Raw genomic sequence first — 23,085 nt, forward strand, 5'->3', positions numbered from 1 at the left:
TTTACTAGGGAGGAACACATGAGGGAATTTGTGGAAGCGGAATATAAGAATAGAGTATTGTCAGATCATGCCCAGTTAGAATTGAAGTGGGTTATAGCACTACCTAGACCACCAATACCAACCTGGAGACTCCAGAGCAAGTCCTTGCTGGACGGGGCATTTAAGGAACACGTGAGGGAACAGGCTTTTTTCAAAATTAATCTGGGGAGTGTTTAATCAGTGGGAATGGTGTGGGAAACATTAAAAGTGGTGAGATGATGTCCAAGGGGGGGGGGGGGTGGGTGTAAGGTCATAGTGTCAAACCTAACCAAATGGAGTGAGAACTAGCAGAGGTAGAGGGGAAGAATAGTGCAGGGCAAAACCAAGTGAGCGTAGAAATTAAATTGAGACAAATGCCTGACCCAGTGGGACAAGCTGGTCAAATTTAGCTACACAAAACCTATTGAGAAAGCACAAGCCCATTGTGACAAACCAGGAAGACTGTTCGCTTGGTTATACAAGACCGATGGTAGGAAAGCGCAAATACACTCCGTCCAGAATAAAGAGGGTGCCATAAGCAATACCCTGTTGGGGGTAAACAAAGCGTTTTATGAATATTATAGTGAGCTGTATAGGGACGCCCAGGAGGAGCGAACGAACGAAGAAAAACGGCATTAGACCGAATAACCTTACCACACCTAGACGGACAGAAAACACACTAGTTCTAGGAACCCATAACGGTAGAAGACGTGTCTGCTGCAATAAGAGCACTGCCCTCGGGCAAAGCACTGGGCATGGATGGGCTACCGGGTGAATTCTATAAAGTATATTCAGACAGCCTCGCACCTGTCCTGATGAGGGTATACAACGAGGCATTTGAGATGGTATCACTCCCAGAAAGTATGAGAAGACGTGATAATTCCACTTCCTAAGCCAAGTAAGCAAAAGCTGACTGTGGCTCTTGTAGGCCCCTGTCCTTATTGAATCAGGATAGTAAGATTCTTGCTGCATTACTAGCGAATAGGCTCAGGAGTGTAATAAATGAGCTTATACACCCTGACCAAACAGAACATATTCCAGGAAGGAACATTTCCTGGAACCTACGGAGGTTGTACCACTTAATTAGCAGCACAGAAGGTAGGCAAGAACACTGTGCGGTAGCCTCACTAAACGCAATGAAGGCATTTGATTCAGTTCATTAAGATTGGCTATATGCGATTCTGGTTAAACTAGGCTTTGGGCCCAACTACATGCGATAGGTGAAACTGATATACACTAAACCTATGGGGAACGTCTTCTCTGATAGATGGGAGCTACAGACAGGAACAAGACCAAGCTGCCCATTATCTCTGATGCTCTATATAATTGCAATGGAACCAATGACAGCATTCCTGCGGCAGGAATATCAGGAAGCTTGGATCAGAATAGATGGTGTGCGACATATAGTGTCAATGTAGGCAGTTGACATGTTATTGTATTTAAAGAACCATGAGGAGAACCTACATTTAATATTGGAGGTCCTAGATAACGTTAGCAAACTGTCAGCGATTACAATTAATAAGACCACATGCTGTGTATTCCCACTGCCCAAGCTAGCGTGAGGTCACATCTGTCAGCTACCAACACTAATGCTCCTGTAGGTAAGAGACACCTTCCGATATCTAGGGCTGGACATCTATCATAACCCACAACATGAACACACGCACAACCCCATGAAAGCGTTGGAAGGTTTAGTTAAGTCAATGAAATTCTGGGGGAAGTTACCACTGGCGGTAATGGGTAGAGCAGCACTATTGAAAATGGTGGTGCTGCCCAGGATGCTACACTGCTTTGGGAATGTCCCAAACAATATCCCGAAACAATTCTTTATAAGACTTGAAAAAAAGTGCAGGAGCTTCCTGTGGCAAGGAGGTAGACACAGGCTGGCGCTCGGTACCCTACAGAGACCTTCTGATAAAGGACTGAGAATCCTGAATTTCCAACTAAACGACCTCGCATGCCAGCTGCAGTACGTGGTAGGCTGGCTAGCGGATGACCTCACTGTACACACAGGACTGCTACAACCCGCAATACACCTATATCTGAAAGACATCGTATGGGTGACCCCGCCAGAATGACACGGTTATCCACAGTTGGTGAAACAGGGTATGTAAATATGACGTAGAAACCTGTAAAAAAAACTTGGCCTCACAGATCCAATATCACCACAGATTCCACTAACAGCAGTTATGACAGATAGTAGAGGATTGAGGGCCAATGTGCGACTACAATGGGAACCGCGTGGGGAAAGCACATTACTAAAGTTTCAAGTACTGCAGGAACTAACTGGGATGCATGGAGGGCAGCACCTCCTATAGGGTTCCATAGTGAATTCAATCAAGCGTAGATGGCCAGAAATAGGGGAGGAAACAATAGGGCATGAAGATGTAGAAAGTATATAATAAATATCTGAGGGTGGGCACACCATTCCAAGGCTATACGAAGTGTAGAACACCAGAGAGCAATTGCGCGTCAGGATGAGATGGGAATCTGAACTAGGCAAGCACTTTACAGACCAGGAATGGCAGAAGGTCTCTATCACAGAAAAGTCTCCAGTAAGGCTAGATTGCAGCTTTTACAATTGTATGTAATACAGAGAGCTTACCTAACTCCGGAAGTGATAGCTGGATTTAAAGGTGCAAAAAGTCAGAGTTGCCCAAAATGTAAGACTATAAATGCAGGAATGGTACACGTTTTGGGGATATAGCATTATTGGGAAGTTCTGGAGCAAAATTGCACATAAAGTGGCTGTAGGAGGCATATGTTTAGATGTCCACTCCCTGAAGGCATGCATACTGGGACTCTTCTGGAATGGCAAGAAGGATAAAGCGCTAGGGAAACTGAAAGACTTAACGTATGTGTTGGCGGCCAAACGTTGCATCACCATGAACTGGAAATTGGGGAAGGGTCTGTGTGTAGACATGGTGGAGAGACTTGCAAAAATGGACAATGGCTGAGAAAGAGGTATGGAAACAGGCAATTTAATGAGCAAAAGCAAGAACCTGGTGGAGAATTGATACAATTATCGGAACTCACATTAACATTTTTCAACCCTAATATGGCTAGGAACCTGCATTATGGCTAGCCAAGAGGGTAGGAGGGGGCTTGTTAGTTAGTATGGGAGGGTACTGGACAACCACAATACAATTGTGCTTTTGCATTTTACAACTGAATGGTGCACATGTGTACTCTTATGTTGTCATGTTCTTCATAATAAATTTAATAATGAAAAAATAAATAAAATAAAGCCAAGACAGCATAATATATTAATACATTAAAACACATATACTGAAACCAGTGTAAAGTGCAATCTGCTAAAGTGACACCATGTTGGATACCAACTGTGAACCACGATTACCAATTGTGCAAAACTTACAATTATTATATAGATCCTGTTGTAGATCTATCTGCCCATTATATGCCCCACATGTTTTGTTGCTTTGCGATTTGAATACATCTCTAAAACCTCTTCAAGGGCATTTAACCTTCTAAACACTTCAGAACTTTTCTGTGTACTAGGGTGAAATAAATACAACACACTTGCCTCTACTTGATGGCAAGTCCTTTTACCTCTGTGCTACTGGGAGCCGTACAATATTGAGTCTGTACCCTCACAGCACTAGGAGTGGTTTAAACTCAGAGAAGTACTGAAGTGTTTACAAGGTGAAAGCCCTTGAAATTCTAGATATGTATGTAGTCCCCTTTCCTCCATATGCCCTCCCTCCATCCCCCCAAAAATACCATAGCTCATCAGTTACAGCCTGACCCACGCTGGTCAAGAAGGACTGAGGAGTGAGGCCCGGGCTTGGGGAAGGAGAACCTGTGGCCTTGCATGCACTAGGGCCTGCAGCATAAAAATAAGAGAACATTTTTGTATGGTGCTACAAAACGTTCTGGTCCCGTCCCAAAAGGACAGAATGTCCCACAAGTATGGAGGAATGGGGACTATGGACTAGGAGTACAGTAGTCACTGCGTAGAGTACCCTTTCCTTAACCCACCGGCGCTTGGCCCAGAGTTTTGTTATCATTATGATGGTTCCTTAAAGTCAGTTGCAGGAAGGCTACACATCACAATGAGTACAAAGCTTCTTTTCCAGGAGCTGCTTACAGGGTCTGAACTTCCATGGACTTGAACTTCCATAGAGTTGAACTCTGGGCCAAAGACGACACTTATTATGAAAACGAATGAACAACCTTGTCTTTAAATGTCTTAATGGCCTGTCTTTCTCCCCGCACCCCCCCCCCCTATCTTTCCTGTCTGGTCTCTTTCCATGTTCCTACTCATTCCTTATGCTCCGAGTCTCCTTTTTTCTTCGGAGTCTTGTTTTAGCTCCTTTGCATTACTGTCTCAAGTTCTGGAATCCCCTGCTTCTTGCTATACATTCTTGTGCAATCTCTAGTTTCTGCTTCTTTTAAAGCTTCCCTCCTCTCTTTGTAACTTGTCTCCCTGTTGGACATTTTCTATTTTTTTCACCTAATTGTACTATATTGTTTATGCATAGCGCCTTGGCGAAAGCGCTTTATAAACTAAACTACAGCTACCCTCTAAAAACTAATATAGGGCTATATAATCAACCTAGGGCACAATTGGAGTGCAGCCCTGGACCATATACTCTTAAGGTGTCTAAAAGAGTTGCGGTGGCATGGGGACTTCACTAGAAGTCCCTCTGACCACCAAAAATAGGTAAGGGATCCAAAAGAGAGAATGGGTAAAAGATGCAGGTTAAGGGGACCCTAAAATGGACGTACAGAATTTCCAAGAATGAATTCTTAAAATCGTTTTCGATGATTCCATCCAATAGACACCTGGTTATTTGGGGAGTTACACATGTATAGCTCCATCAGTAGTTCTAGAATGCCCTTAAGAGGATGGACTGATCAACATGGCCAAAAACAGAGGATCAGTCAACAAAAGCTAAGTGAATCTGTCTTCCACTCCCCAGACATAATTGTTCATTACTAAATGCAGATTCAAGCTTTGCTGCTCAGTGGCCAAACCTTCCCTAAAACTACTCCACAATGACACAAAAAGGTTCCTTGTGGAAACAGTATTATTAAATAATCTCTTCAAAACACTTAATTGTGAAATGCATTAATCAATTTATTTTTCAGGTATCGCAAAACGTCCTTATTTGTAAAGTAATGTTTTTCAAAAACCTCAATTTCATGGGTTATATACATGATTATGGAAAATTGCAAAAGAATTAGAAAAAATGAATTGTGAAAGGAGATGGAAAAATTATCAAAACCTGTGATAGGTTCAGCCCAAAAGATTAGTAAAGTAAAGGTTGTGATAGATTCAGACCAGAGGATTAATAGAATCAGGGCGACTCAAAGACAATAAAAACTGGGCCTGGCACAGTTTTGTACCTCAGACTATTTCTCTCACACCAGAGTGTGTTCTTATGCCAAGCCTTCTTCCGGACCGGGAGCCTTGGTATTGTAAAATATTTAATAGAGAAATTGAGACACTAGTAATACAAAAAGGTCCCTAAAAAGACAGTGTGTCTAGGAGTGCTGCAACTTACATCCAAGTTCAACTAACCTGATATTTAATATAGAAGCCCCACATTGATTGCAGAGGACACCGCTATACATAAGAATTTCTTGTAATTGGCTTACACCTTCTGCCCGAGACACAGGTTTAAGAGGGGAAATTATGATTTTAAAAATAAGTATTCGCTGATGTTTCTTTTAGCTCAAACACTGAATTGCATCCTATTAATTTTCATAACAAAATTCAAGAGCTTTTGATATTCATTTATTGAACTGTGCCATAGGTAACATGGAAAAATATTTTTCAAGAGCCGTGTGTATACGCTACTCACATCTAAAGAGACACAACAGAAAGTATGGTTTCATAAGTATACATCTAGCGGATATCTATTAAAAAGCTGTGTGACATTGAACAGCTGATATTTAGTTTTACCTTAATATTTTGTTTTGACAAAGTACGCATTGTAGTGGTGTAGTTTGATCAAAGCTGCTACGGCAAAGCACATCAGCTACACTGTATCTTATTAAGCAGCCGTGGCCTGATTACGTCAAGAAGTAGAACAAATATTTGCAGTGCTACTGCATCGTTGGATATGAAATAAAATGGTGTTTGTGTTTTTAGGTACAGATCCATAACACTTAGATTTAATCTTTATTCCCAAATGGATACAAATTCTCAAAAGGCATTAGTAGTGGCTAACACATTAACATGCCAAACTGTACACAATTTAAAGAAATTGTCAGAGAGGGCAAATTAGGTTCTAGTAAACAAGCACAGTCTCTTGAGAACCTTTGAGCACTTTTCAGCACATTTCTCAGTCATATGTGTGAAATGAACTCATCAAAAATATTAGACATTATTGCAACATTTGGACACAGTAATAGGGTCCATGTTGTGAAAACAAATCTCATTTAGTTATTGTGAAGTTAGTAACAAGAATGTACAACTATCCAATTTTATCGAATGAGATGCCCAGAAATACTTGGTCATTATAAAGAAAAGAGCGAATTTGGACCATATCGATGAGTCCCCTAGATGGTGGATCCATCTAGACCCGCTGGATAAGAGATTTTCCAAAATGTAGTACTTTTTATAACATCCAGAACCCACAGTCTAATTTCACCCAGTGAGTGTCTCATTTGAATAAAGTGCTCGACCATAGTTAGTTTGCACCTAATTCTTGATCTATGCTCAAATACGAGAGTGCACTCCTCGTTTTGTCTGTCTGTCCTACATATTTTAAGTGACGGGGGCACTCAATACAGTAATTACTTTCTTGGTTTTGCAATTGCTGAAATTGCGTATCTGCCATGTTCTATTACCTACTTCTAAAGTAGTCATTTTAGATGTAAAACTACACACGGAACAGGCACCAAATGGGTGATGTCCTATTTATGGGCGTAAGTCCAAAGTTATGTTTCTCAAAGGCTTTCCAATGAATCATGAGTGTACCAGCTGAAGTGTAGAAGGTGAGTCTCTTATCACACATGTCTTTCTTTCTGCATTAGAATCCCTTATTTGATTTTGTATGAGACTCTCCCGTGGGGTACACCTTGCCCTCTTAACAGATTTTCTCAGGGGAGTTGTGGGGGTGAGGTTCGGGGACTCGGGGGGGGTATGGCTAGCCCGGGCACCAGCGGATGCGTCCCTAAGGTGCTTCTGATCCCGGATCCCATTCCCACCCCCATGTAGGGATCCAAAGCCCTGTAAACGCAAGAAAAGGACCCACTAACTGGAGGGGCACAGGGAACCGTGTTCTCTGAAGGTGGGAAAGCGGAGGATCTAAAGGAACGCCCGTTCTGAATCTTGGAGGCTGGTGGAAGAACAACAAAATGGCCGGCGCAGCAGCATGAGCTGCGGTGGCACAACCCCCGACGACGCAAGTACATGAAGTAAGGCGCCAAGGGGGTGCGGATTGAGTCGGAGGAGAGGCAGACCTCCCCTCCCTGGGGTGTACACTGCGCAGCGGGAGAGAAGGATGGCACCCGGCTCCCCGTCGTGTGAGGGAGAAGGCGGGGAGCGGGCGAAAGCGGCAGGCGGGGCAAATGAAGAACACTGCGCTGGGGCTCCAAGTGGTAGTCCACAGTAGCAATAATGAAAGTTTTTGATGGCAGACGTGCTGCGTTATTGGAGGCCCTCAGAGTTGGGCAGAACAGTGAGGACCCTAAAAAGGAGATGAATCCTGATGGTGAGGGTAAAGTGAAAGCAAAGTGAAACTGACTATAACGATCAGCTGAACCAAGACGGTATGCCGCTCCTTAAACAGCCAGTGGAGGTCAGTGGTGTTGAAAGTGACAAGCAGGCAAGTGGCAGTTCACCTCAAACTGGAGGGGAGAGCCAGGAATCTCAGAGGAGTGAAATAAAAGGTGCCTTAGCAAAGCCAAAGGTGCAGGCAGCGCGGAGGGGGGCACCTTCCAGCACCTGAAGAATTGAGCGGGAAGGGCCAAAATGAGGGAATACCCGGCGAGGTATCATGGAGGCCAAACAGTCAACAAAGTAGAAAGGCCCAGAATCGGGAGACATCAAGGCGCTTATGATGGGTGCAGAAACGCTGAAGCAGGTCCACAGACTAATGCTCAAATGCACTCTGCCCAATTTTCCAACAGGAGGGGGAGGACCCTCCACTCGGGCGATCGGACCTGTAAGCCATGCTGCAGGAACTGAAAGGACATTCAAGCGAGCACCATAGACCTAACAAAAACGATTTCAGATATTAATAAGAATTATGGCGGTGAAGAGGTGCTGGAGAGGCGAGTGGACGAACTGGAGACGGTAACGTGTTAAGAGGAGGTACTGCCACCACGGGTAGAGGAGATGGAGCACCAGATGCAGGTTATTTTGGATAAACAGGACGATTCAAAGAACAGATCAAGACGGAACTTCAGAATCGGAGGGGTTCCTAAGGCAATATCGGATGGGGATCTAACGGAATATGTGTTAAGTCTGTTCCGATCCATTTTCAGCGCAGACGGCGACCGAAAAATAATGTTGAATCGTACCCATCGGGTATACTCATCTCAATTGAAGAGGAACCTCACTCCAGATGTCCTGAAGAAGGTACAATTGTACCAAGTGAAAGAGGAAATAATGAAAAAGGCACTAAAGCAAGAACCAGTGAGGTTTAGGGACACCCCTCTGGCCCTGTTTCAAGATTTGGCGCAGGCAACACTAAAAGCGGCTGCAAATGGTAACCAACTGGTTACGCACTAGTAATGTCAGATATCGCTGGGGCGCTCCCATGAGCCTTACGTTTTGAATGGCAAGGGTGTTAGGGAGAATTCTCTGTTAAGGCTAATTTCCCAAACCTAGTGAGTCCCCCAGCAGCTTTGCTGGATTTTTGGGGTTTATTTTTTTCTCCTGCTAAGAGCGAGACTTTTTTTTTCCCACTCTTGGACATGATTTGAGATATCCTTTGACTTTGTAATGTGTTTTATGGGATATGGGGTCTTTTACTCCATAGGGTCTCATGTATTTTTGGTATGTGTGTTACACAGCACCCTCAGTGCAGTAACACAGGGGTGTCATAGTGACCCCCAAACATAGACTCCATACCCTGGGACTGACTACTGTCTCCCAGGGCATGTAAAGTCACCATCGACTTTACTAGTCTTAAATTGTGAACAGAACCAGTACAAACCATCATATTGTGGAAGTACTGGTAGGGGTAATTAGATTGCCCCTGGGTCTGTTTTTCGAGGGGGCACTGTGCAGTCCCCCTTCGTCGAGTTTCTGGCTGGTGGCAGTGGTTACCACGCGAAATATTCCACCGGAATATTTCCTATGGGAATTCCCATTTATTTTAAACGCACCACTTTTTTTGGTGCAATGTTAAAGATGCCACCGGGTTATTTATTTAATATTTATTCCCCGGTTGGGTCTTTTTGCCAGGACTCTGTTTTAAAATGGCGTTTGTGTTCGCCTCTGTAACTCCAACCCAAGTCGAGCCCTTTGTTCCACATTTTGGCGGGCTTCTACACAGAAGCCTCCAAAAGTGGTGCCACTCTGTCTGGGTCTACAGGATGTGTGGGGGGGGGTTAGGCACCCTGGACTGAGTTGCCTCAGCAACTCAAGTCGCACTCTTGTGTGATTGGCCCAGTGGTGAGCCGGCCGGCTCACCACTTAGCATGTTTGAGTGACGGCTAGGACTGATGAATGGGGGTTTTCTGCATAAAAGCAGGGCTTTGGGGACTGGAACTTCAGAATTCGCCACAGGACCAAAGATTCCGAAGTGGGAGAAGCTGAGCCGACCTGCAACGACGACACCACCGGTGGAGCCCTGCTGAACCGTCTCACCACTTCCCAACGACAGAGAAGATCTTCATCCCGGAGAGTCTTCTTCCTCTGAACTGGTGGGGATAACCAGTTTGCCCTCTTTTTCGCCTTCCTGGATCGTCTCGTGGTCGAATCGCCCGTGCCAAGCACCCCGGCGGCCGGATAGCCACACTTCGCCACTACCGCGAATAAAAGGGTAGTACCTTTTAACTGGGAAACTCCGCGGCTGGTTTCTTCCCTGGCAGTGCAACGACCTCCAGCTTTCCTCCACGTCGAGATCTCCTCTTCCCCTGGACGAAGCACCGACTTGCACCCTCTGCCAGGAACAACTGCCCCCACTGGAGCTTTCTCACCATTTCAGGTACTGTTTCCCGCCTGGTCTCCCGTGCAACAGACTGTTCAAGGTGTCTCGTAAATCCTTGATTTTGTATCCTGGGCTGACTTGGGACCTGCAAACAAACTTTTCCTGACTTGATCCAAACCTTTTCAAACTATCTGCAAAGACTCTTTACTATTCAACTGTGTGATCTTGGACACATACCGCCTTGCTCTCTCCAAGAGTGGGCCTGGCCTATGACTTTCTTGCTCCTCAGTAGACTCTGCCTTTTCTGACATGCTCTGGTTCTCTTAAAGTGTTGGTATTGTGTATTTTCCTAATTCTGCCTTTTTCCCCCCTCCCTTTTTAACTAACTTATTGGAGTGCCATCTTAGGTTAAGCGCTCACCTCTGTCTGAAAATAAGTGGTGTTTTAACTAAGACTTGTTCAATAAGTAATCAGTGATGTATATATATTAATAGTGACTGTGTTTGAACTTGCTTGCCATATTAGTGTTTGTGTATATTACAAAGTGTTTTTTTAAATAGATAATTATATACTTTTATACCCAAGCTCTGGTCAGTGTTTGCTTGTGCTACTGTATTTTAGTCCCTATCTTGTATACTCTATATACTGTCTAACTCTTCTTGAGAGAAGTCTGGCTGCTCAGCCACAGCTACCAGGTAAATCTGGGTGGTACAGACTGCTACCAATTGGGTTTACTGCCAACACCTGTAGTCTTGGGCCTTTTGCAGTGGTCCCTAAGGGAACTGCACAGGGTTCTGCCTAACAGGAGGAAAGAAGAAATAGGACGACAGTCCACACAAAATTGGAAAAGGTGTGGGATTGGGGAAAGAAACCTTCACCCCACCCAAGGAAAAATAAAAACAATTCATGAAATTCTGGGGTCCCAACGAAACCCTTACCTTAGTAGTCAAAATAAAAAGATGAATTCCTACCAAGGGTGGTCTAATTCTAAATCGGTAAAATGTCCCAAGGCTTCTACATTGTGTCCCCCGAAGCTAAGTAACATCAAATCTGAGGATCTAATGTTAGTCCAATTCGTTAATGAAAATCTTATGGATTGGGTTACCCTTCATCTTCATTCTAGGTTGGGGCAAAATATTTTGCTTGAATCGGGAGATCTGCTCCCTTTGGGATTCTCCCTAACAAAGGGAAACAATTTTTAATCTCCAAGGAAGAAGAAATGCCCACAATGATGGACGAAGGGAGGCCCAAAGACCCGAACTCTAACCCGGAATACAGAGGCCACTTCTTAGAAGGGAAATAAGGAATGTTGGAAATCGGCCTGGCCTCAACCAAAAGGGAGAACCAGACATAAGAGAGACGCTAGGTGGGAGGGTGCACGCCATTATGATATGATTTCAGTGTTGGGTGAGGGGTGTGTGTGGGGGCCAGGGGGGGGGGGGGACTTGGGATCGGAAGCCCTGAACGTCACGGGTGGTGGTAGATCCCAGCGGATGGGTATGGGGTTGTTGTAAGAGGGAGTTATTATTGGTTTGTTAGGGGTGCGGGGGGGGTTATGGTGGTACAAAAATATGAAACAGGCATTCAGGGGAAAGAGGTAAGAAAGAGGTCAAAAGAAAGAAACTAACAGGAATAGGATGACGACATATTTACAGATGGTACCCCTTATTGTGCAAGGTCTAAATTCCCCGGTTAAAAGACAGTCCATCCTGAGGTGGTTGATAGAGCTGCACACCACGGTAGCCTGGTTACAGGTAAGACGTTTACTACAGAAGGACTAAGTGCGCCTCGACGCACATTCTTCCCAAAACTATTTTTCGCCTCTAGTGGATCTAAAAAGAGGGGGATGGGGGGTGGCAATTCTCATCGCGAAAGATGCAGATTTCGCGAAACATTTCGTACACAAAGACCCCGAGGGTCGATACCTGATGGTGGAAGGCTCACTGTAGGGTCAAATGGTAATGCTTGTAGGACTCCCTAACGAACAACAAGATCAGTTCCTGACCAAAATGCGGCCGAAAATCTCGGGGTGGTGTGTGGGGGACGTACTGATAGGTGGACTTAAATTGTGTGATTGGCCCACAGATGGACAAGACCCTTCCCCAATCACAAGTGGATGGCAGATACAGACTGGCATTAGCGCAATTAATTAGAAAACTACACCTTGAGACCTGGCGATTCTTCCAACCCGAAACAAGAGCTTACACACATTACTCGGCGGATCATAAGGGTTTTTCCCACATAGGTCTCAGACACACTTACCCCTCAGGTGACAGACATAGTGATTGAAACTAGATACCTTTCGGATCACGCCCCAGTGGTGTTACATATCAAGCCTCAGACCCCGTGGCAACAGAAGGGAGGAAACCATGGCGGTTAAACCCCCTTATACTTGGAGACCCGTGGTGAGGGCTCACATGAAGGATACCCTGAGGCATTACTTTTGGGAAAATGACACGGAGGGAGCGAACTGGAGTATGGTATGGGCCGCGAGTAAGGCGGGGTGTGAGGGGAGAATTTATTGCGCAGACAGCAGCATACGTGAGAGGGAAAGAACCTGTGAGACTGGATCTTAGAAGCGGAAGAACTACATAAGGTTAAAGGGTCTAAGAAGGCGTGGAGGGCCCTGATGAAGATCCGAGCCAAATTAGAAGCCCATTTGGCAGATAGATCTGTGCAATTACTGATCCAGACTAAACCGACATATAAAGGGAGACAAGGCTAATAGATTCATGGCGACAAAGCTTCGGAAGCAACAGGCGAGGAATTTTATTTTACAGTTGAGGAATAAGGAAGGGAAATTGATTAGAGTGGAAGGGGGAAAAGTTGGAAACCATCAAAGATTTCTACTTCAGGGCATTAGCGGGGGAAGATCTGCAGAAGGGGAATCGGAGGGAATTTTTGGAAGGCCTCAGGTTGCCGCAATTTACAGAAGACAGATTATCGCTAGAGGCCCCCTCCACGGAGGAGGAAACTAATAAAGCAGTAATTTTTTTCTTTTTTTATTACTTTCTTTATTAACATTTCGCAAAAAAAAAACAGCACCCCAAGCCAACCACCTGAACCCGCCTCCCCCCTATGGCACAAGACTATTCCACACGTTCAGAAGCAAGCCAAAGTACATGGATGGCGAGGTCCTTGATGCAATTATATCAGGTACACATCCCAGTAGAGCTGGGGCCGAGTCCACATGGTGTTAAAAGAGAAACCTTGTCACTGCAGGGCAATACATCCCCCCCTAACCCCCCTCCTCATCCCATCATTCCAAGAATCCATGGTGCTCCACACCCCCTGCTGAATAGGGAGCTCAGATTGGTGACGACACAGCCGAAAACTCCTCCGATGATGCCACTCCGGCCTCTCCAACACTCCCCCCAAGGAGAGAAGACGTATATGCATCCCACATTCCAATGTCTCCCCAGCTTTTTCCCCGCACCACCCCCCATCTTCGCTCCAGGTCATTACAATACAGAACATCCCGGGAGCAGCGGCCCTACCCCACCCCATAGCAACTCTGCGCTTGGCCAAAAACAGGAGACTAATCAACTTCCGAAATCTCTTCGGTACCTGAGCAGTGTAGCCCAGTAGTCCCATCATTGGGTCCGGAGTGTAGCGCTGACCCACGATCTGCCCCACCACATCAAACACACCTTCTCAAAATGGACCCAGCAATGCACAGTCCCATGCCACATGGAGAAAACCCGCCGGCTCGCACCCGCATCTGATACATGCCGCAGACCTATGGGGGAAATACCGATGTAGGCGATCCGGGGAATAATAATATTGGTGTAGAAATTTGAAATGGACAAGTTTAAAACTCGTATTGATAGCCCCCTTTCTCGTGCCTTCACAGCAGTACGACCAGGTCTCCTCCAGTATCTCCTTATCCAGCAGCCTTTCCCAGTCCCGCCTCGAGGACAGAGCAGCCACCGACCTGCCCCTCAATTCCTCTGCATAAAGCTGCGAGAGCAACCCCAGATCTAAGTCACCTCTCACAACCCTGTCCAACAGTACCACCACCCGGGGTTGCTCTGGAAAGCTCGAGAAGAGCCGCCAATGTGACTCCCAGAGCCTGTAATACTGGAATATATCTAAAGGCGATAGAGCCCCCCTGCCTTTCAGTTGATCAATGGCAATAAAAGTGCCATTCGGAAACAAGTCTGCAAATTTAGCGAGGCCCAACCTCTTTGTCATAGCAACATAACTCGCCTCGCTATTCACCGGAACCCCAGGGATAAATATAACCGGGAGCTCTGGGGAGTAAATCACTTCCACCCCGGGTGCACCTATCAACCGAGACCAAGCCCAGCATGTCAATTCCACCAGGTTTTGAGCCCCTCCCAAAGAACGGCGGGTCGTTGGGAAAACCGACCTCAGCAAAGCCGGGGACGCAATTGACCGTTCCACTTCAACATGCCTATGTTCAGCCGCAGCCCATACCAGTACCTAAGGTAACTGGCCTGGGCCACCCAATAATACAATTCAAAATCGGGAAGTGCTAAGCCTCCCTCACGGACTGGTGCCGTAAGCTTATCCCATGCAACACGCGTCTGCTTTCCAGCCTAGAGAAATCGGAGCACTGCAGACCTAAGATCCTAAAAAAATTTCTTAGGGACACAGATGGGAACGAAAGACATACAGGAATCGGGGCAGTATGGACATTTTAACCACCGAGACCCTACCAAACAAGTTAAGCGGGAGCTTGGTCCACCTTTGCATCGCATCCTTAGCCTGTTGCAGCACCGTCCCATAATTACTGTGAAACACTTCACTTTCGGTCCTGGCCAAGATAATCCCCATGTATCGCGTACTATGCATATCCCATTGAAACCCCCATTCATCCTGAAATCGAGCCGACCCCTCAGTCAAGGGGAATATCACAGACTTAGTAGGGTTCACCCGCAGCCCCAAGAGCTCGCCAAAGATTTGGATGTCTAGCATAACAGGGTTCAAATTAACCTCTGGATGGCGCAGAAACAAGACCATATCATCAGCATACAATGAAATCACCACCCTGTGGGTATGGAGTTGGATTCCCCAGTGAATATGGAACTCCCTCACTCTTTCCGCCCAAAGCTCTATTGCCAGAGCAAACAATAAGGGGGATATAGAGGGCACCCCTGGCGCGTCCACCTTTCCAGTGGAATCAATTCTGTTGTCTGTCAGCAGGTCTATCGTATAAAAGAGCCACCAAGGCCAAAAAGAACCTCCCCAAGTCCATTCTGCGCAGGACCGCCAATAAAAACGGCCATTCAATAGAATCAAAAGCCTTAGTGGCATCCAATAAGACTGCGACAGCTGGGTCCGTGCACGGTAAATCGGCCAACAATCCAAACATGCGCCGCAGCCCAAACTATGTCGACCGCCCAGGGATAAACCCTGCCTGATCAGCCCTCACCAATGTAGGCATCAATGGAGCAAGACGAGACGCTAGGATCTTAGCTAAGATTTTATTATCGAAGTTTATCAAGGATATTGAGCGGTATGAGGAGCAGTCTTCCTCCGGCTTCAACAACACCACCACCAGAGCCTCCCTAAGAGAATCCTGCAACCGACCCGTAGATGCCGCTTCTTGATACACCCGGAGTAGGTAAGGAGCCAACTTATCGTCAAAGCATTTATAAAACTCAGAAGTGAACCCGTCTGGTCCCGGGGACTTTCCATTAGGCAATGATTTTATGGCCTCCTGCACTTCAGCCAATGTCACTGATCTATTCTATTTACTTACCACAACTTGTTCTCCAGCATGGGTCTGGCATGGATTCACATGCGAACCCTCCCGCCTACCCCTCTGCGGCTCTTCACTTGGTCATACTGCCACTTTGCGTGCTACCAAATCTGAGGATGGCTGCCAGAGGCGGGGCTTAGGGAGAGGGCACTCATTGGCTGGGGGCAGTATGACCCAGAGATCAGTGATTGGTTACTACTAAAAAAGACAGATCAGAAACAAAACTGATACTGATTTTTTTTTTTCTTTACCGAGATTCCCAGCCTGACGACGGGGAATATTCATGAGCATGTGAATCCATGCCAGACCCATGCTGGAGAACAACAGTTACAGGTAAGTAACTTGCTCCTTCTTTTGCTTGTCTTATTCACACCTCCCACAGAACATGTTCACGGAGAGGAGTGGGACCACAGATGGACATCCACAAGCTTTGACATTTACAGTTTAACAAGTAGCACCATGGAACATACCCATATACTTTTTCGAGTATATAATCATGCAGACTGCCAAACTCTTGCATCCAAGTGGCGTTTTTTAATTTTTTTTTATTGGCCACCAAGACAATGTAATTAGACACACAGGTTTGTAGCAATGTTCACACAACTCAGTTTTCATACCCTGGTGATGTTTATTGTATTTCCGCTCTTTAGCCTTCAGTGCGATTTCAAGGAGCAGGACAGACTCGCATTGGAGTTTAGCTCTGCTGACCATACCAATGCACTGTGTTGCTGTAACTAACATTATCACAGCAATGCATTGTATGATCTCATGATTTTATGGTGAGAGATTAGTGAGTGTGCACAGCACTATCTTCAAATTAAGGTATGTTAGTTTTTATGTCAAACATATGTCTGTGTGTGGGGTGCAAACCCAGTGTGAAAGTGCCTCTGTTAGACCACTTAGATAAATACAAAAAAAAGACCTTGGCTAATGAGCCAGCAGTGTGTGCTGCACTCCCAGTCGCCAAAAGTGGCTTTCTTTACTTAAATATAGTTCAATAATGCTTCATAAAGTTAAGAGATCAGACCACGTTTCTTCACTCAAAATGGGTGATTTATTCTTCATCTATTTTACTCAATTGCAGATGCATTGACTATGGCCAATGCATTTTGTACGACAAGGTCCTTCATCAGGGCCTATTGAGATCATTCTCAGTTCAAATCACAAATCGATATCATCAAGTTCATATCGCATCAAAGTTCAGAATGGCCAAATAAGCAAATACCATAGTAAAATAATGTAAAAAATAAAAAACCATCTTATAAGCGCCATATTCACCTGATAGTGTCATTAGCAATTGTTAAGAAAAAGTATCAAAGGGAAGGAAATATCCACATGGAATCGTATGCACAATTGGGAGCAGCATGTGGTGATTGAAGTCACCAAATCATTTACATATTGCAATAGTAGCTGTTCAAAAAGGTACAGCCAATACATACGTGTCATCAGGATTGTTGCGAGATTAGAAGTGAAAAAATAGAACAGAAAGGAGTAAAAAGACATGCGTTAAGAATATGGGGATGTGGGTAAGTTTAAAGATCTAACTCTGTCCCAATGGGACTGGCACAACAATTACAAGATTCAACTGACCTTTAAATATTGAGTGAATGTAGATCTTAGTTCCAAAAATCTCTTCTAACACCTAACATCCTGTGCAATAAAAAGTACTAATTGTAAAGACCTGTCAGTCCGACTGTATTTCAAATCTAGTAAGTAGAATTCAATTCTTACCTACCTAGATGTTGGATAGTTCGAGATACGAGAAATACTATTGTGGCATCTAGTTCACGTGCCCCGTACAGAATCGCAGCTTATGTATATCAAAGAGATAAATTAGTGGGCTCTATGTTGTCTTACTGGATTTAAACAATATAGTACTAGTTAGGTCTGTAAAAGTCACAAATCAATCTAATTGATGCATTGAGTGCTTAAACGGATGCTATTCAAAGTTGCAATAACACGCAGAACCAAAAGGTTAAACTGATGATTGGGCTGTGCTTACACCTTCTTGCACCAGTTTGTCAATATAATTTCTATTAAATCAAAGTTCTTCACTAGAAAAATACCAGTAATGATTGATGCGTAAAATTCTTTTTGTGCTTTTGTAGCCCTTGGTGGATGACACGTGTTTCGGCAACCGAGCTTTGCCTTTTTCAAATCCGGGCTATTTGTAGTTATCAACAAAAAAACAAGAAATATGAGACATGGTTGATTTATACATATATCCTGATCACAAAACATCCGATACCATCCGCTCCCATCCAATACCGCTTACAATAAGCCTTCCTTCGGGAATTGTGTCAAATGTTTTATGTACCTTTGGAAGGAAGTACATTGTAGGTATTGTTGGTTTTGATACCGAGAGATGTGATTTTTCGTCATCAATGATTAGTCCTTGTCGATGCCATCCATCAATTGAGTTTTTAACTCCTGCATGATTCTTTTTGTGGGATTGGTTGATAGTTTATCCTACAATTTGGTGTCTCTAGGTGATTATTGGCCATCTTAATATAATCTGAGCGGTTCATTACGATTATATTTCCCCCTTTATCCACTTCTTTGATGACCAGCTCTTCACCCCCACTTCCCCAGACTCTGTACAGCAAAGATTCACTGATCAACCACACACTTGTCCATATATAATAAATACGATCATTTCATTTTTTGTCTTTTTTGCTTTTGAAATCACGAAAACAGTCACCAACCACATATGAATTATGTTTTGTGATCAGGATATATGTATGAATCAACTATGGCTTATTGTAACGCTCACCTGATTCCCGTAGAGGCGCCGGTCTTGACTGGGCGTATACCGTATCTGCAAAGGTGATGTGTAACACACGGCTGGCTCGTTGGGCTGGACCTCTGTGAACTGTATGTCTGACTTGAAGGGTAAGATGTCTGCAGATAGAAAATATGGGATTAAGGAACTGGGTTATTGAATGTCTCTCTCTTCTTCCCTTTCTCTTCTCCTGTAGAACCCCAAAGGTTAACGCTCTCACCTTAGGTAAGTGAACGCCGTGCTCTCCATCTGCCTCGGGGCAGGGTGCTGTAACCAGTTTCTTCACTGGATAAGGGGAGCAGGCCTCTTGACTTCAGAGGACTGCTGTCCGTCGTTTACTGCACGAACGGTAAGTTTCGAGTAATTGTAATGTCTTTAAAGTCTTTAGTAATGATGTTTCTTGTTTTGCAGGGTTCCGGCAATGGCGGATGACGGGCTGAAGTGAGTTGAAGATGGAGCCCGTGTGATGAATAGAAGCCCCTGGAAGCACGTAAGTAAGCGCTTGTTGCCTGCTTCACGATGCGCTCTAACTGTCTTTTTATTTTGCAGGTACAAGTTCGGAGCGGCTGCAGGGTGCCGGAATACCCACCGGGTTAGATGTGGAAAGGAGTAATGGCACGTGAGTATTAAAGTTCCCCAATGTCTTTAAACGCACCTTGTTTTGTCTTTCAGATGCGGGATGCAGCGCCGAAGGCCTCCGGAGCGTGCGAAGAGTTGGTAAGCTTTTGTCTTTCAGATGCCGGAATGCAGTGTGAAGACCTCCGGAGCGCACGAAGAGTAGGTAAGCCTTTGTCTTTCAGATGCCGGAATGCAGCGCGAGGCGTTGGTGACAGCCGATGGACCAGGTAAGTGAAGAGCTGTCACTGAAGACCGTAATGCTAACCTGTTCTTTCTTGTATTTATAGGTGTTGCTGAAGACTGGATTCAGGATGGTAAGCCTTTTTCCTTAGGCCCAGGATCAGATGCAGAAGACACGATGAGCGTTCTGCTGCAGAGGATGCAGAATAACGCAAAGCAAGATTCATCCATCGGGTGTGGTTTAAATAGCCTCCTGTAGTGCTTGGGTGTCTCCTTCCACAGCCACGCCTAGGTAAGAAAAGAGTTCCTGCTTTCCAGAAGAGTTCCAGTGTTCTGAATCTAGGGAGTGGCTCCTGCCCCACCCAACAGGAAAAGTAGTTCCAAACAGAAGAGGATCAGAGGCTCAACTGGCAGGCAAGTAAGCAGCATGGTCTGCTGCAGGTAAGTCCACCCAAGCATTATGAGCCCGGCGCTTCCAGCGCTGGGACTGGGCATATTTATGAGCCTGGTGCCACTGGCGCCAGGACTGGGTCCAAAAGGTCCCAATTGGGACTGGTTGGCAATCGGAACCTGGGTTATGGATCTGCTTCCAAGGGAGTTGGGAAAACCCTGACCTTTTGGAAGCAGAGATCATGACACTTATATTTCTTGTTGATAACTACAAATAGCCCGGATTTAAAAAAAAAGCAAAGCTCGGTTGCCGAAACACGTGTCATCCACCAAGGGCTACAAAAGCACGAATAAAGAATTTTACGCTTCAATCATTACTGGAATTTTTCTTGTGAAGAACTTTTTGATTTCATAGAAATGATATTGACATAAACTGGCGCAAGAAGGTGTAAGCACACCCCAATCATTTGTTACTGAACAATGGAGTAGAGGGTCTCTTAGTCTCCGTAGATGGTCACACCTATGCGGCACAAATAAAAATATATATATCTTCAAACTAAGGACAACAGAATTCCAAATAATATTTAGGCCACGAGGTACAATTTACTGATATCAACCAGAAAGTCCCTCAACCTCAAACCTTTTTCAAAAGGTTAAGCTGCTGCGTGAGGAAATGTTTCTTACATTCACATGTGATTTTATGGCCCACTCACACTTACTCTTGCTCAACCGAGGGCTCCTGTCCTGTCCCCCACCCCGCCAATATGGCCTCTCAATACGGACTATTGCTGGCAGTTGATGTGTGCATGTGTGTGACGTCTGTTACATCTGCAATCATTAAGACAAACCTAATGGCGGCCATGATCAAAACACATTGCTACACTTCGTCAGGCTAAGTGACCCTGTATGCACAGGGGGGGGACACATTATTCTTGTACAGGGAAGGATGCTCTACCTCGGAACGACACACTTTCTCGAATCTCCTCTAATGATTAGTGATGCAGTTGCATTGTTAACCAGGACCTCTGCACTTAGTGTACAGCTGTGACCATGCAACCGCGTTCTCAATTAAGAATGCAATACGACATGCGCTCAGCCAATTTATGGGGAGTTTTACATTCCTAGCGTGTAATATACTGGCCAACCATAACGCTAAGGCACAATAGTACCATCTAATTTGTGCAATCAATTGTTCGAATACACGTTGGAACTGCTTTATTAAGCAGGTTCAGTAATTCACATAACAATCGTCCCATTCAGACGATACTGTATTCCCTCCTATTTATCGGGAATGTTTTTTCATGTGCGCAAGACCTGCCACGTTATCCATTAGATTCATATTTCTCTTATCGGAATCCGGGAATTGACCCCATAAACAGTAACATGTGTCCCTTACTCAGCATGCATTGATCGTGAATGGTTGGGCACACATGGTGAGTGCATCGTTGTCCTCTTGAGTGCCCCCACTCTTGGGCCATCCCTGCACTTAGCCAAGTCTACGACCGTTTGCTTACATTAACATAACTAACATTGCTGCAACTAAATTTGGAACGCATTCATTATGGCTCTTTTTTTCTTTCTCTTTTCCCTCCTCGTCATTCCCTCGCAACCCCTTCCCATGTCAATCCCTCTAAATTTCGCTTTTCTATTTTATTGTGCATAATTGGATTCTGATTCTTCTAATTTGTGTTTGTATGCATGGGCATTGACAACTGTTTGCCCACATTTTGTCGTATTAATTTGTTTACAAACTGCTGTTTTTGATAAATGCCAATATGTGATTTGGAAATACACCACAAGTTCTGTTTGTGATTCTTATGTTATATTTATCTATAGTGCCCACTTTTGAAAGACCTGGATTAGGTTGAAACGTGTCTCAGCACCAAGGGCACCTTGAATAATAATAAAGACACTTCTAGAATAACACATCTCGTGTTGTCTTTTTGCAAGGAGCTTTCTGGGCTAACAGCTCTAGTTTAATTGCCACGGGACCAGCGCCAGTTCCTGTGTACCCATTACAACTCATGTTTACAAATGTATGTTCCTCATCCAGTTGTCGTTGCAGCTGAATAGTAATATGCTGTGCAGTAGTAATCAGAAGAACCATCAGGTCCCTGCTGCATTTTATAGCAACATTGCTGACATTTGTTCTGTACTCAAGATCATCAAGGAAAAGGCATGACTCATTCCTTATTACTAATTCAGAAGCAATTGTTTGCTTTGAGATACTCTCAAAAATTGACCATGCAATTCAGCCCCAAAAACATTGAGTCATCTCCTGATGTTTGACCTGGTGGTTTTTGAATGTCCCTCGTAGAATTAAAACAAGAGGGGACACTAATGATATCCTGCATCTCTTGTTCACTAAAGTGTAGGGTAGATCCTTCAGCCATATTCCCACGGAGTAATGTGTGTCAACAGAAGTTATCAAATTTGTGTTGCAAACTAGGAACATCTTTATAGTTTAAAAAGAAAAAAATAAAGAAAAAGTCATATTCACTGTTCATTAAAGCAGAAACAACTACCGTTTAGACCGTTGCACGCAAGGAATCAACCCTACTCACAAAGACTGTGGGAATACTCTCTAAAACTACTGGACATTCGTTCGGATCCCTTCAAGTTCAAGCTAACTCATTAGCCTTGCGTAGAAGATTTTGCTAAATAGCTTTGCTGAACTATCCAAAAGAGTAATGGGAAGGTAGGATCTTGGGCAACTTCTTTTGCCATTTCTTTTGAAAATGGTCACAGTATTGGACATTTTCTAGTTGTGACATTTTCCAAAATCTTGGATACTATTAAATGTTAGTCACCTAAGGTGCCCATCTCTCAGGGGTGCTTTTGAAGATATCGGCTAGAATGCCGTCATATCAAGGGCTCTTTCTAGCTCCTGATGTCTGAATAACCTCACCAATTGAAATATTGATTGGATCACTCAACACCAGAGAACTCCCTCCATATGTTCCCAATATCGGTCATTCTAGCCTTATTGGTCTCAGACATATTTTGCAAAAAACTGCAGGAAGTGTTTCCCAGTTTTAAGCTGAGGCCTAAGCATAAGGGAGATTGGAGGCAATGCTCCCAAATTCATGCTTAGCTATTAGTTCCCAAAGCAGATTTGCGTCTCTTTTCTGCCCTGCATTAAGCTGTATTCAAGCTTCTAGCTGTAATGTTTTAATTTTTTTTCTTTTCTTAAGGCCAGCTCTTGTTTTTTCCTATATGTCCTGTCAACCTTAGGATCCTGTGGAATGCATCTCAGTGCTACAAAATATTATTTTCTTATCATTTTCATGAAATGT

The 23,085-nt window shown here is 44.5% G+C and overlaps 1 protein-coding gene across 2 annotated transcripts in view; it reads left to right on the forward strand.

Moving 5' to 3' along the window:
• The window catches only part of GTF2H1 (general transcription factor IIH subunit 1), a 1,239,907-nt gene that overhangs the window by 149,521 nt on the left and 1,067,301 nt on the right, over positions 1-23,085 (forward strand). The window lies entirely within an intron of this gene.

The sequence above is a fragment of the Ambystoma mexicanum genome, chromosome 11, assembly GCF_040938575.1.
Source record: "Ambystoma mexicanum isolate Mex_15411 chromosome 11, UKY_AmexF1_1, whole genome shotgun sequence".
In the NCBI taxonomy this organism is placed as follows: Eukaryota; Metazoa; Chordata; class Amphibia; order Caudata; family Ambystomatidae; genus Ambystoma; species Ambystoma mexicanum.